We start from the raw sequence: 13,346 nt of genomic DNA on the forward strand, positions 1-13,346 counted from the left end.
CAAGATATCAAAAATCCAAAGAATATGTTTTGCAACTTCTTTTATGCATTCAAAATTAAGGAAAGGGGACATAAGGAAGATTGGAGAAAGCAAGGTGGAGATTATATTACTGGATAAAGATTACATGTGCTCTCTCGAGGGTTAATGACCCCTTTAGGGGTATTCTGTTATTTCAAAGGTTCCTTAACCTAGATGCAACAAGAACAATGAACAGGGCTGGCTCAAGGCAAATGATAAGCCTTTCAGTAAAGTTGTATGCCTGGGGCATGACTACCCACCTTGAGGGGCCCAGTTAGGAATTTATAATCAGATTACCCTGTGAGGTGACTTTCCTTAGAACTCCTTTTTTCAACCACAGTTTAGTTTCTTAAGGTGTTGTGTTCGTGGTACATAGTCAGGGAGAAAAAATCATCTACCCTTGAAGATTCTTCTGGCTGAATTAATATTCAAAATAACATGACATGCATTAGCGGGAGAAAAACAAAGATAAATAACATATATACCATATGTATGGGAAACCTAAGAACATTGAATAACTCAAGAGAATACCTTAATACTACTTGCAATTAAAGAAAGAAGATGATGCTGAGGGTGGAGAGTCAGTTAGGGGTTACTGGGGAAAAGCACAGAAAACAAGGGTGAGATTGTTATGCAGATTTATGCCTATTAATTGGCATTGGAAGCAGCCTAAGTACCCTGAGGGGGAAACAACCTTCCACATGGAGATTTCCCTTACAAATGTAAATGTTCTTTTACAATGGGTAACCTCTACTTGGTTTTCAGGCTTCTCTCAGGTCTGCTATGTAAAATTAACCAGCCTAAAATAATTAGTAACCCATAGAAGCATATTTTGGGGTGGCATAATCAATAAAAAAATTAAAAATTAAAAGTTGAACTTCTGTAGCACATGTGAACTTGAATATGGAACCTCTCCGAAGAGGGGATGCATAACTGTACTGCTTGTTCTGGGCCCCTGAATCATGATCCAGTTATATGGAAAGCAGATTTGTCCTTGCATGTGTCACAACAAATATCTAAAGGATACTGAAGCAGAAAAAGATTGAGTATGACAGACCTGTGTATGGAATGAAAACACTGTGTAATAGACAGTATAAGTATACTTTGTGAACAAAAAAGGTTATTGTAATAAGTCATACATTCCTAACCGGAAGGTCTTGGTGGGTAGTCACTCCCTAGGTCTATAACTTTTTCAGTGAACAGTTTTTAAGCAAGCCCTGTATATCATTGTTGTGCTTCTAGGTTAATACATCTTTAAATGCCGGAAGTAATACCCCTGGAAGGGGTAACCACTCTTAAGAAAGCACATAATCTTGTAATCCAGTCTCTGATTGCTCTCTCCCACCTTCATATAATCATTTTATGTTCCCTCCTTAATTTCAAATGCATAAAAGAAACTGCAAGACTGTTATTCTCTAGAGCATTTTAGATCTTGCTTCCTGGCAACTATCGTCAGTTTTGGCTCAAATAAACTCTTAAATTCTTTACAGGTTTGGACATTTCTTATGTTGATAACTTAAATTTAATAATATATTCAGGAACTATAAATTCTAATCAGTGTGGTTCAGGCTGTGGCTTCCCAACTGTTTGCATGAGGGAGTTGGAGTTGGAGAATGAGAGAGTTGGAGAAACCCATAAACCTGCAAATGTTACCACAAATATCGCCAGAGGAACCCAGGTGCTCACTCCTTCCTCTTAAGGCAGTCTCTTAATTCTGCAGAGTAGATTGTGTCCTTTCCTGGCCCATTCTTATCAGGAATGTAGATCCCAGGTGAGACCTGGGAGTAACTTTGAGGGCTGATGTTCACTCCTTTACTTAGATACAGGAATCCATGGGAAGAGCTTTGAATTTCCCACAGATACATGCTGTTCACGTAAGTATCCATTTAAGATCTTTTCTAGTCTCTCAGCTGTTTGCTCACAGTTTGAGTCAGGATAATAGTAGATAGGAGCATTCTATCCACCCACGTCGCTTATTCATAATTTTACCACAAACTTCTCCAGTTGCCAACACATTTTAGATAAGCATGTAATTTTATTAAGAGTGTCTCATGTTGCTTTCAAATACAGTCAAGTAATGGCTAGGGAGAAAGGAGGGGCAGGATGTCATATTAGCATTTACCTTTTACCTTTTCCAGTGCCTGTGCCTTGAACGCAGATATTTCTTTGAGGTGGAGACTTTAATTGTTGTTGACAACCCCATCTATTGTTGGGATCACAGCTATAGCAAACGTTGTCTTTTATGTGAGCAATGACAAAAAGGATATATTTATTCTGTACATTACGGCAATAGACTTGAACTTTAGTGATAGCATGTCAAATATAATATCCTTTGAGCTTGTTAAAATAGGTGATACCAGTCTAAGTTATTAGCACTTTCTTTTTGGCAAAACCTCGTTAGGGCAGGCAACATTGATTTGTACATTCATATGATTGATTCAGAGGATCCCTATTAGGCTGGTGACCTAGTGGCCTCTTCATTGAATACGATGTATATGACAGAGTTTGTTTCATTCTTTTCTTGTTAATTTGGTTACATTCACTAATACAGGCATTTTTACACATTGAAAGCAGGACCCTCTACCAACAAAAAGGTTACAACTGTCTTTATTGAGATTCTTGCTTTATTGTGGTGGTCTGGAACTGAACTTGCAATATCTCCAAAGTATGCCCGTATTTAATGCATGTCCATTTTCTGCCAGGCAGGGTGTTTAATACAGAGGATGAAAAGAGGAAAAACTAGACTCAATTTCTGTACTCAAGGCTCTCATAGACTAGTTGGGATATCTAGAAATAAGTTATAATTCAGAGTGGGAGGTACAGTATGAGTACCGTCAGGATATGAGGAAAGGACAATCACTCACCCCGGTGTGATTAGTTAGGTGGTTTTGAGTGAGAAGGCCATGAATGAGGAAACTCCTAAGACTGGGCACACAGTGCTCATGAGAAAATGAGGAAGTAATGGTGATGGCGGGAAATGTTTAACAATTGACTCTTCGAAAAAAAAAAAAAACACACCAAAGTTTAGAGGTTAGCATTTGGCAATTTCTACAGCGTAAATACTCTCACTGTGGCTCATTTCAAATTACCAGTGTTGTAGCCACCAGCACCCGATAGACACACGGACCACCAGAAATCAGTGAGTTATAGGAAACACATTCTTTATTCAGCCAGCAGGGTCTGCCAGGGGTACGCAGACCCCAAATCAAGCAGCCCCGGAATGTAGAGGTACAGGGTTTTTAAGCCCTAAACCCCTATTCTTCATCCTGTTTGAACACACAAGTCTATTTTTCTTCTTTTGACTAACTGTCAACCCACAGGTCGGTTGAGCAAGCGGGGGTACAGAAGCAGAAAGCTTATTGTTAGAGCGTTATGTTCCCATGGGCGATAGCCAAGCAGTAATTTTCCAGCCAGCACACCAATGTGACATTATTGATCAGCGTTGGGAACAGATGTGTGTTAGCACAATAGTGTACAGTACTTCCATCATACAGGTATAAGAGAAGTAAGTAACCTCAAGAACATATGATATAGTCATAGTAAAATGTAGTAAAACAATTAGAAGGTGATGACTTTGGAGTTAATGCCTTTAAGTATAATCTATTCAAATGAAAGTTTCTATTAAAAATGATTGTGATTAACAACCGGCTTTCAAAATTGCTGAAAATTTTAACAATCGACTATTAGGAGCTAGTAAGGGCTGGCTCCAGCAGGCCACTCAATACATTATAATCTTGGATGTGGGTATGAGGGGTCCAGTGATTGAATTCTCTTTAATTATGGGCCCTCCTGTAATTCCCAATAGAGCAGAATTTAGAATGAGAAAGACTAGGAGGATTTAGTTATCAATAGGTTAGATTCATAAATATAAAATGCAGGTGTCAGAAGGCTTTTGGAGCATTCATTACAGAACCTAATCTTAGGAAAAGTCCCAAGAAGAAGAATGTCTTTATGCTTCGCTCTAGTTTCTTCACTGCACAGGATGAATATCTTTGGTCTTAGGTGTTGGTGTGAGTAGTTAAACTCTCCTTAAGGACTGTTTACTTAGATCCCTGCTAAGTCTACTTAAAGAGTAAGCTTTTACAAACCTTTGAATTACAGTACCCTTCTAAGCTAATGACCATCTTTTCCAGAATATTACACAGTAGGCGGTGGGTTCCCAGCCAATACATTTTGAAAATTATTATATAATCTTTGTAATAAGATACCTTTTGTGACCCATAAGAGCACCCAGCATTTGAGATATTCAGAAATATTGGAAGAATAAACATTATCAGTGAAAGTGAATGGATTTGCATACCATTCTGCTCTATGTTATTTACTTTGATGGATTTTTTTTTGAGTGTATGAAGTTAACATCTACAAGATATATATGAAAAAAACATTTTTATTATCAATTTCTTTGAGCTCTTGGTGTAATGATCTTTTATTATTTTCCATGGAATTTTATCAATTGTTAACTAAATTTACTTCTGATTATTTTACTTGACTTAAAATATTTATTATTTAATCTCTACCAATGTCACATACAAATGAATGTTGTTTTGGCCCAATCCTGACCTGATAGCATCACAGATGGGTGTGCTAGAGCCAAAGAGTCTGACTTTCTGATTCTTAGCCACTGGCTTGGGACCTATGCCGCCAGTCAACAGAGCTCACTTTGGAGATGAAGTGACTTCAGAAACGTGGGGGAGTGAGAGACGTCTCCAGATTTCTCCCCTTGAAACAAATGAATGTCGTTTTAACACATGTTCTTATAACATTTATTTCCATAAGACAAGACTATTCTAAGCTCTAAAAAATGTCCTGTAGGTTAATCCTGCAGTGCTAAATAAAAATTCCTGTGCCCTCTATACCTTCATTAGGCTCTGCCACAAAGAAGTTATTATCTAAAAGATATTTATACTTTAGAGTCTATTTTAAGATTTTTTTTTTGGAAATTGGCAGATTGTTAATATGTTGTATACATATATTTTTTCCCCCTTTTTGGTAAGAATGTATGTATGTGTTTGAGTTGAATAATTATATGACAGAGTGCCGAAAAGTCCCCAAGTGACTTATTTTGGCAATATGGATTTCTCTCTCTATGATTTTTCTCTGCATAACATACATAAAATCTTTCATCTCATATCTGGGAGAAAAATCTATTTTCCTTCTCATGAGAACAATTTCAAGAATTTGGAAGCATTCCAAACTTTACAACTTAAAACTAGGTTCCATAACATAATTTACCCAATCTGTTCAAAACAAAATAGGGATTTTAATTCTTCTCAATTAGTGGTCTCTCTCCCTTGAAACAAAGTAGGAGGAGAGATAAAGACAAATATGTAGTATTAATAAAGGTGTAGTAGTAAATTGACTAGAAGTTTTATTTTTCTGCACTTAAAAATGTTTATAAGAAAGAGGCCTATGTTAATATAAACTCTCAAGGGTTTACTTTATAATATCCATTTCTACTCTATAACCTGGGGTCAGTAGACTTTAAACTCAGTGTCTTTTATGCCTATAATACTTAGACCAATTAATCGATATTCAGAATGAATTATCTTAAGTATCATCAAAGATTTAATTATGTTAGGAAAATTGTAATTCATAAGACTGGAAGCCTTATCAACAGTGACCACAGGATTGGAATGAAAGCACCTTCCCGCCCCTCAATTCTGACATAATCCCGTGGTTGATTACATTATCCCAGACGACCTGCTTTAGAACATCTGTTTTTGGACGACGACTTATGCTTTTAATTCCTTTGTATCTCAACATCGTGCATTCAGGAGGGTCTGATAAAGATCTGTAATTCATTTCTCATTATATTTAGTCACTTCTTTATTGAAGCCTGATGATGTGACACAACAATGCATGGGCAAGGGTTTTACCTGATTCTGCTCCAGAAACTGAAGACATTGGTCTATATTTCCTGAGCTGTTTACATGTCTTTTCTAGACTATCACTTCAAGGGCAAAAAGTATGTATCTTTAAAAAATGTTTTAGGTCCACTAACCTATAGAAATATTTACTTTTAGAAATATTATTTTCAATAGCTAACATTTTAGTTTTTACTGGGTCTAACATTGAAGTACTTTTTAAGCATGAGCTCAGTATTTCCAAACTACATTTAACCACCCATTTTGTGGGTACTCAATTCAATCCAGTAGGTAGCAACCAACTTATTTAAAAGAACATGAAATAGAAGAATATATAGCAACAACAATAATAAAAATAAGATGCATCTCATAAAGGAAGTATTAATTAAATTTATATGTATATATAATATTATACATATGTATATATGTATATTTATGTCTCTGTATAATAGGTCACAATGTGAAATGACTTCTCATTGTGGGTCTGACCAAAAAAAGCAAGAAAGCCACTATACTTATTTCATATAATGCTCACTGTAGTCCTATGAAGTGTAGCCCAAGATCCATGATGTGCCCAAAGTCACACTGTATAGACTCCAAGATCATTCTTTAACTATTATGTTGTGGAAGTTCTGGTAGACTATTAAGAGCACAAGGTTTGCTTAATTTGATAAATGAGTGACTTAATTTACCTGGACCTGCTTCCTTATTGTGGGGATAATGCCACTACTACCCTATTTACAGGATCAAATAAGGTAATTTATATGAATATGCTTTTCCAACTTTGAAGGAGCTATACAAGTATAAATTATTGCTATTACAATGACTTGTTCTTTGGTTCTTCAGACACTAACTGACAACCACGTTTGACTAGTGATGGTCAGATTAAGTGCCTTTTAAAGTATTTGTCAAACTCAAAAGCCTACAATTCAGTGTTTCACAAGTGGAGAGCGTTCCTGTTAAATACTTTTTATAGTCTTTTTCTTGTTTATGATAAGATGTTATGGTGAATAAACAAGCTATTTATTTATATTTACTCTTCCTATTTTGGTGTTACTCTTGACAAAACAACAGAAGGCAGTGTACTTTGGACATATCTGTACAAACTCATTCACATTTGTCTTCAAATAAACTACATGTTGGTTAAAAAAATAACACTATGAAAATAAAACTTGATTTAAAAAATTGACATAGCCATGGTTATACTCAATAGAACATCTAAAATATTCTGAATAAAAAGATATCCAGGACTTAAAAACAACAACAAAGGAACAAAAAACAAATGAAACCCCCAATTTATTATAAAACTTGTGAATTGGAGTTATTTCAATAAATAAACATATATCTAGCAAAGTAGCTGTCTATTTGCTACCTGTCTTCTATCTTTCTGCCATTCTCTCAATCATTTTATCTTTCTATGTGGCCATGAGCCAAACTTCTTAAGATACATTTTTTTTATTCTGCACTTATTCTGTGGTTTAATTCCAGGATATAATGATAAAAATATAGATATTTTGTATGTTAATATGGCATAACCGCACAAGTCTTGAAGGCTTCACATTATGAACATTATCCTAATTAAACATATTTCTCAGCATTAGAGAAACAATGAAGTTATCTGGACAGAGGAGCATTGATACTTCTATTCCCCAGCAGCCCCTGAGTCCAGTCTTCCTAAAAGCAGAGGGAAGATATTGGGATGCAAATTAGATAGAGGAAGGCTCTTCGCCAAGTGTTGTTTATTGAACTGAGTAAATGTCTCCCCGGTGGGTTGGAGGGCTCTGGTTAGTGTAAGTGGGCAGGAAGAGTCTGAAGTTTCTCAAAGAAATACCAAATGTAGATTTCCTGGGCCCCCCGCAGAGGGGCTCAGGCCTGAAGGCCCTTCCTCATCCAGGAGCCCAAGTGGAGAAGACTGCCTGTTTTGACACTAGGCACTGTCCATACTTTGGAAGTTAAAAATTCTTGGAATGAAAGCTAGATGTGATTTATCTTTTAAAAATTTGACAGAAAAGAGAGTTTTAAAGAAATAGGAGGAGTATAGTTTCAGTGGATTTATTTACAGTTCCTGAGAGAATGAATCGTTTTAGATTTTCACACTTTCAGATATAAACAGTATGCTAATAGCAAAGCCCCATACCTATTCATGAGAAATTTTTCTAGAGGACTTACGTCAGTCAACATGTTAAAAAACAACTCATTTTTAGAAAAAAAAAAAATAATACTTCAAACTATAAAAAAACATTCTTTTAAAGTGTCCTGCAGTTCAGATTTCAAAATGATTCACAGAATTACTACACTCTACCTCCAGTTAGCTACATCTAATAGAAAGGAAAAAGCAAACGAACTTCTGGTAAGTCATACTCACTTAAACTTTGGATCCAAACTAAGAGAACAAGACTCTTAATACTGAGAGAGACCAGGTAAGAGTGATGGAGTAAGAAATAAAGGAGGAGAAATGGAAAGAATTCAGCCCAAATAAGAAAACAGAGGTATTTAAATGTATGACTATCAATCTGATGTTTGCTCAATTAAGTGTGAAAGTTTAAATTTACTCCTTTCAAAGCAAGATTTTTATTTCGTCTAGTTTGCATTAAATGTATTATTTTTTCAGTTATAGACAGGGATAATTAAATTAAAAACATTTAAAAGGGGCGTTTTCTTTAATGCTATTTCCCTCATTCCGTGGCACCTTAAAACTAGTAAGATTAGTGTTCTGCTACTGACTGGCACTTACATATTTATTTTGTACCTTTAAGTGAAAACTTAACTGCTGCTAGTATAGAATGTAGTCATCTCCAGTTTTGGCAATTGATGGAAGGCAATTTTATAAGTGATAAAGTAACATGCTATTGTGTATGTGGGAGGGTTATGGCATAGAGTACTTTTGTTATATTTTTTTTTGGGTGTAATCCTTTTTAGTTTATAAGTAAGCTAAAGTTTGTTACCTATAATGTTTTACTGAGTCCACAACCACTAGTTTACTGGGATGCCAAGCACTATAAACATGGGAAATTATCTATAGTCTTCTCTGTTTATAAATAATTTTATTGTACAATGAGAACAATTCCACAACTACACCTAAAAATGTCTCATTACGTTGTCATTAGTTCATTATCATACCTTGTGTGTATAACACTTAAGCGCTCTAAAAATTTAGAAGCAGTTAGGGTTGGTTTATACAATATTTATTTGTTTCAAAGATAACGAATTTCACAGGGTGGTGATAATTTTAAAGGCTGCGTATGTTGTTACTAATGGTCAAGATGAAGGAAGTTACATTATTTTAAAGACTGCTGTCTTTCTGATTCCATCCTCCAGGACAGGACCAGGTAAGGATTAAATTTGGACATGGTCTTAAATCCTAAGATCTTAAATTAAATTTAAGGTACTTTAGTCTATGGCCATGCCACCCTGAATGTGCCTGATCTCATTTGATCTCGGAAGCTAAGCAAAGTTGGGCCTGGTTAATACTTGGATGGGAAACCACCTAGGAAAACCAGGTGCTGTAGGCATTAAATAAATAAATTAAAAAATAAATAAATAAATTTAAGGTACTTTATTTTGGCTTACCACTTTATATTAAAAATAGTCATTTATTAAATGCTCACTGTATGTACAGCAGTTAGCTAAAAAATTATCAGGGTATAAAATATATGATAAATTCCTTGATAGATGAAGTATATAACAATCATAGGTAGAATTTTATAATTACTATTCTCAGTTTCCACATTACTGGACAGGATTTTAGGACTCTCCACTCTCTGTTCCACTTTTCTACTTCAATATTTAGGAAAATTTTTTTTTTATCTATTACATTTTTCCTCATTATTATATTGTTGGAATTGGAATCTAAGGTGAGACTTCCTCATTGGGCTTGTTTCTTCTCCCAAGATTTTGGAGGACATTGTCAATGAATCTTTAAATATACATTGAGTCACCATCACTGTGGCATGCCTTAGGTACTGAGGACGTGGTCCTTTACATCAGGGATCGTTCTCATGGTCCTTATAGTATAAGGCAGACAGATGTTAAACAGAGATTTACAAATGATTAAGTTATCACAAGTTCGTGAAGTACCTGAAGAAATATAGGGGCTTAGGAGGGTGTCTCTCAGGAACATTGTCCTTGCCTTGCTGTCATTGAGAACCAAAGACTGAATAGACAGGAATTCTCAGTGTGAAGAAAGCTGAGAAGAAGGTTTTAGGCAAAGAGCACAATCTGTGTGAAGGTATGAAGACTCGACAGAAATGCATTACAGCAACTGACAGAACCCACTATGGTTGGACTGAAGAGGAGCTTAGCTATATAAGTAATATAATAATACAATAAGTAACTATGAAGATTTTATTATAAGGAAAATGTAGAACCAAAGAGGGAGAAAGACATTTGAGTTTTATAAGGATCACTCTGAACACAGTGTGAAAAATGATGTGGAGGAGGCCAGTGGAATTTGGTGAGACCACTTAGGAGGACATTGTAATCTAGGTGAGGGATGCTGGAGCAGGGTAGAGTGACAGAGACATGGACAAGTAAGAGAGGTATTTTGAAGGGAAGAATGATAGGGTTTCCCAATAGATTTGTGGGGACTTAGTAAGGATGAGAGATGCTGCCTAACCTTCTGGTTTGAACTGTAATATTTACCAAGATAGGGAACATTAAAGTTGGGTTTTGGGATCTTTGCTTCTGTGAGAATCTAAAAACAAACTTGCATATTACTTTTCCCCTATGCGATTCTGTTTTAGCATCATGACTGAATATTCTTATTTTTCAAATTGTTTCCCTTTCTATTATTTAAGATATTTAAGGTATGTGCAGAAGTATATGTGCGTGTGTGTATGTTGAAAACTTAGTCATTGAAAATTACCCATTGCAGTTACCTTCTTGTATTGATTCTTTTTTCTGACTGCATATTTGCTTTATTTAATGTTTTAAGGTAAAAAAAAAAAATATTACTCTTATTTTACCTAAATGTATTCAAAATATTATCATTTTAACATTTAGTCAATATTGAAAATTATTTTTTATTTTTTAATTTGAATTTTTCAATTAGAGTTGACATTTAATATTATTTTATATTATTTTACTTTTTCACTATATAGCCAAGGATAATTAAATTAAAAACATTTAAAAAAGGGAATTTAATGTTATTTCTCTCAATCTCTGGCATCTTAAAACTATTATTAAGATTAGTGTTTCAGGTATATAGCATAGTGGTTAGACATTTATATAATTTATGAAATTCTCTCTTTTTTACTTAGCTTTCTTGAGTGAAAAGCTTTATGACTTTTGAAATTCTGTTAACTTTCTCTTCTTTAGAGTATATATAAATACATAAATAAGTACATGTATGCACGTACCATACACACATGCATAGTTTCTTTTAGACTTCACTGAGCTGGCGTGTAATAGAATATGGAGAAAGGAAGAAAATTTTTAAAAATTGTTTTCTTTAATAAATTGTCTTAGAAAATGTACACATATTAGAACAGTTCTTTTATGTGTGTGTGAGGATAGCAAAGCTTTTAACATTTGGCTGCTTACTGAAGTCAGAACAATAGGAATTCGACTCTTGTTTTTCCCCACATAGTTCCAGGGCTTTATGACAGTTTTAATGTGAACTGTAAAAGGGTAAGAGGTGTGCTCTAATTTCCTTTCACACACATAGATGAAGTTTCAGGCTCTTTCGGAAGTGTTTACTAGAAAACATCATGGGCAGATTTTAAAGCGCTTTTGGATTGCACGACAGCATGGTGCCACTTCGATTGAAGGCTTGTACTATTTTATTTTCTTTCCTGAAGAGTCAAGATAAATCCTGTAAACACTTTTTTCTCATTTTGTTGTTTCTGTGTACCATTGTGTTTGGCTCTAACCTTCCCCTTCCTGGGAAACAAAAGTGTTTTCTTATTCTCCTGCTCCTGCTGAGTGCTCCAACTGTTGGGCAGCAGTTTCAAAGTTGTTTCTTATTTACACACTATAATTCTACCCCATCAGAAAAGTTCCGAAGTCTTATCTGAAGTACGATATACTAATTTTAAGAGAAATATTTTGAAGAGAAATCTTTGTCAAAACAGCTGATTTTATTTTTAAAATATAAAATTCATTTACAATTAAATTATTATATCCTGTTAAAGAATGGTTATGAACTTCCACATAAAACCTAGTCTATAAAACCAAGCAAATTCATCAAATAGCAGGTTCTAGTAACTATTTATTCATTCGCCATTAAAAATTACAGCAAGTGTTTTAAGCCACTAGTGTATGACAGACATCATGTTAGGTTCTATTTAGACTTTGCCCTCCGGGAGCATCCGTCTGTTGAGAGAAATGGACATGTTGGTAATGTTATAACTCACTTGGGAATGTAGTGCTGAGAGAAGACAGATGGGAAAGAACTGGCTCTACCTGGAAAATTTGGGAGAAGCATCATAGATGAGGGGCAGTTGGTTGCGTTGAGTCTTACCCTTGTTGTTTCCAAATGAAGAACAGGGGAATGGCTTATATACTTACAGTGTAACAGTATGATCAGTTTGGTGATCATGTTAGGTTTTGGCATTGTGGGAACACATTGAAGAGGCAAATTATTTGGGGGTAGATGGCTAAAGTTTACCTAGGAAGTGAATTCAGCTTTGAGATCTAAAGAGGTACAGGAATTAGAAGGGTAAGAGGGAGCCATCGAGAATTTTTTAGGAAGTAGAACAGCCTGTGTCAGGCTCAGGAGTAAAGTAATTTGTTGGGGCTAGATCACAAAACCCTTGGGTCCTGTGCCATGGAATGTGGACTTTATCTTGGAGACAACCTGATGACATTGAAAGAATTTAGGCAGAGGGGTGTAGTGATAGGATCAGACATCCACAATTAGAATATTTTGTTAAATTTATTTTAAAAAGTTAGGAACATTGGTGAATCAATTCTCAGGGAAAGTTTCATCACCCAGAACTCATCCTGGCTTAATGCTTGGGCTACTAGTAACCTAGGAGTCTGAGCTTTTAGTGTCCTATGTTTTGCTACCCTTGTCCTTGCTGCTATCTACCATTCTCATCTGCATCCATCATGTTTGTGGTACACAGAGCTCCTGATAGGATTATGAAAGGTGATTGAAAAAGTAACGAGAAAAAAATTATGTATTAATGTAAACCTAATGTTTATTTTGGTGATTTATTTTGGTGTTCATTTGAGTACTTGAGTCTGTCTAAATTAATCTGATGTTCTCATCACAGTTTTCTAGCTTAGGAATTGACAGACTGCCGGTTAAATAATTGGAAATTATTGGTATAACCCAAACTACATTATAGCTGCCAAGTGTGGATACACAGGAGCCAGCCTGCTTTTGTCTGCTTCCTCATAAACATTCTTTCCGCATTCTTTATCAGCACATAATCCTGAGACACAAAAAGCCTTTGTGTCCCACTGGGGATGTGAGAAAATCAAACCTATATATTGGTTTTGCTCCCGGTTAGGAAGCAC

The 13,346-nt window shown here is 35.3% G+C and overlaps 1 protein-coding gene and 1 pseudogene across 1 annotated transcript in view; both read left to right on the top strand.

The window, feature by feature from the left end:
• Window positions 1-13,346, top strand: part of PTPRK (protein tyrosine phosphatase, receptor type K) — a 498,113-nt gene that overhangs the window by 13,648 nt on the left and 471,119 nt on the right. The window lies entirely within an intron of this gene.
• Window positions 9,276-9,394, top strand: LOC111738790 (annotated as a pseudogene).

The sequence above is a fragment of the Pteropus vampyrus genome, unplaced genomic scaffold (assembly GCF_000151845.1).
Source record: "Pteropus vampyrus isolate Shadow unplaced genomic scaffold, Pvam_2.0 Scaffold43, whole genome shotgun sequence".
NCBI classification, from domain to species: Eukaryota; Metazoa; Chordata; class Mammalia; order Chiroptera; family Pteropodidae; genus Pteropus; species Pteropus vampyrus.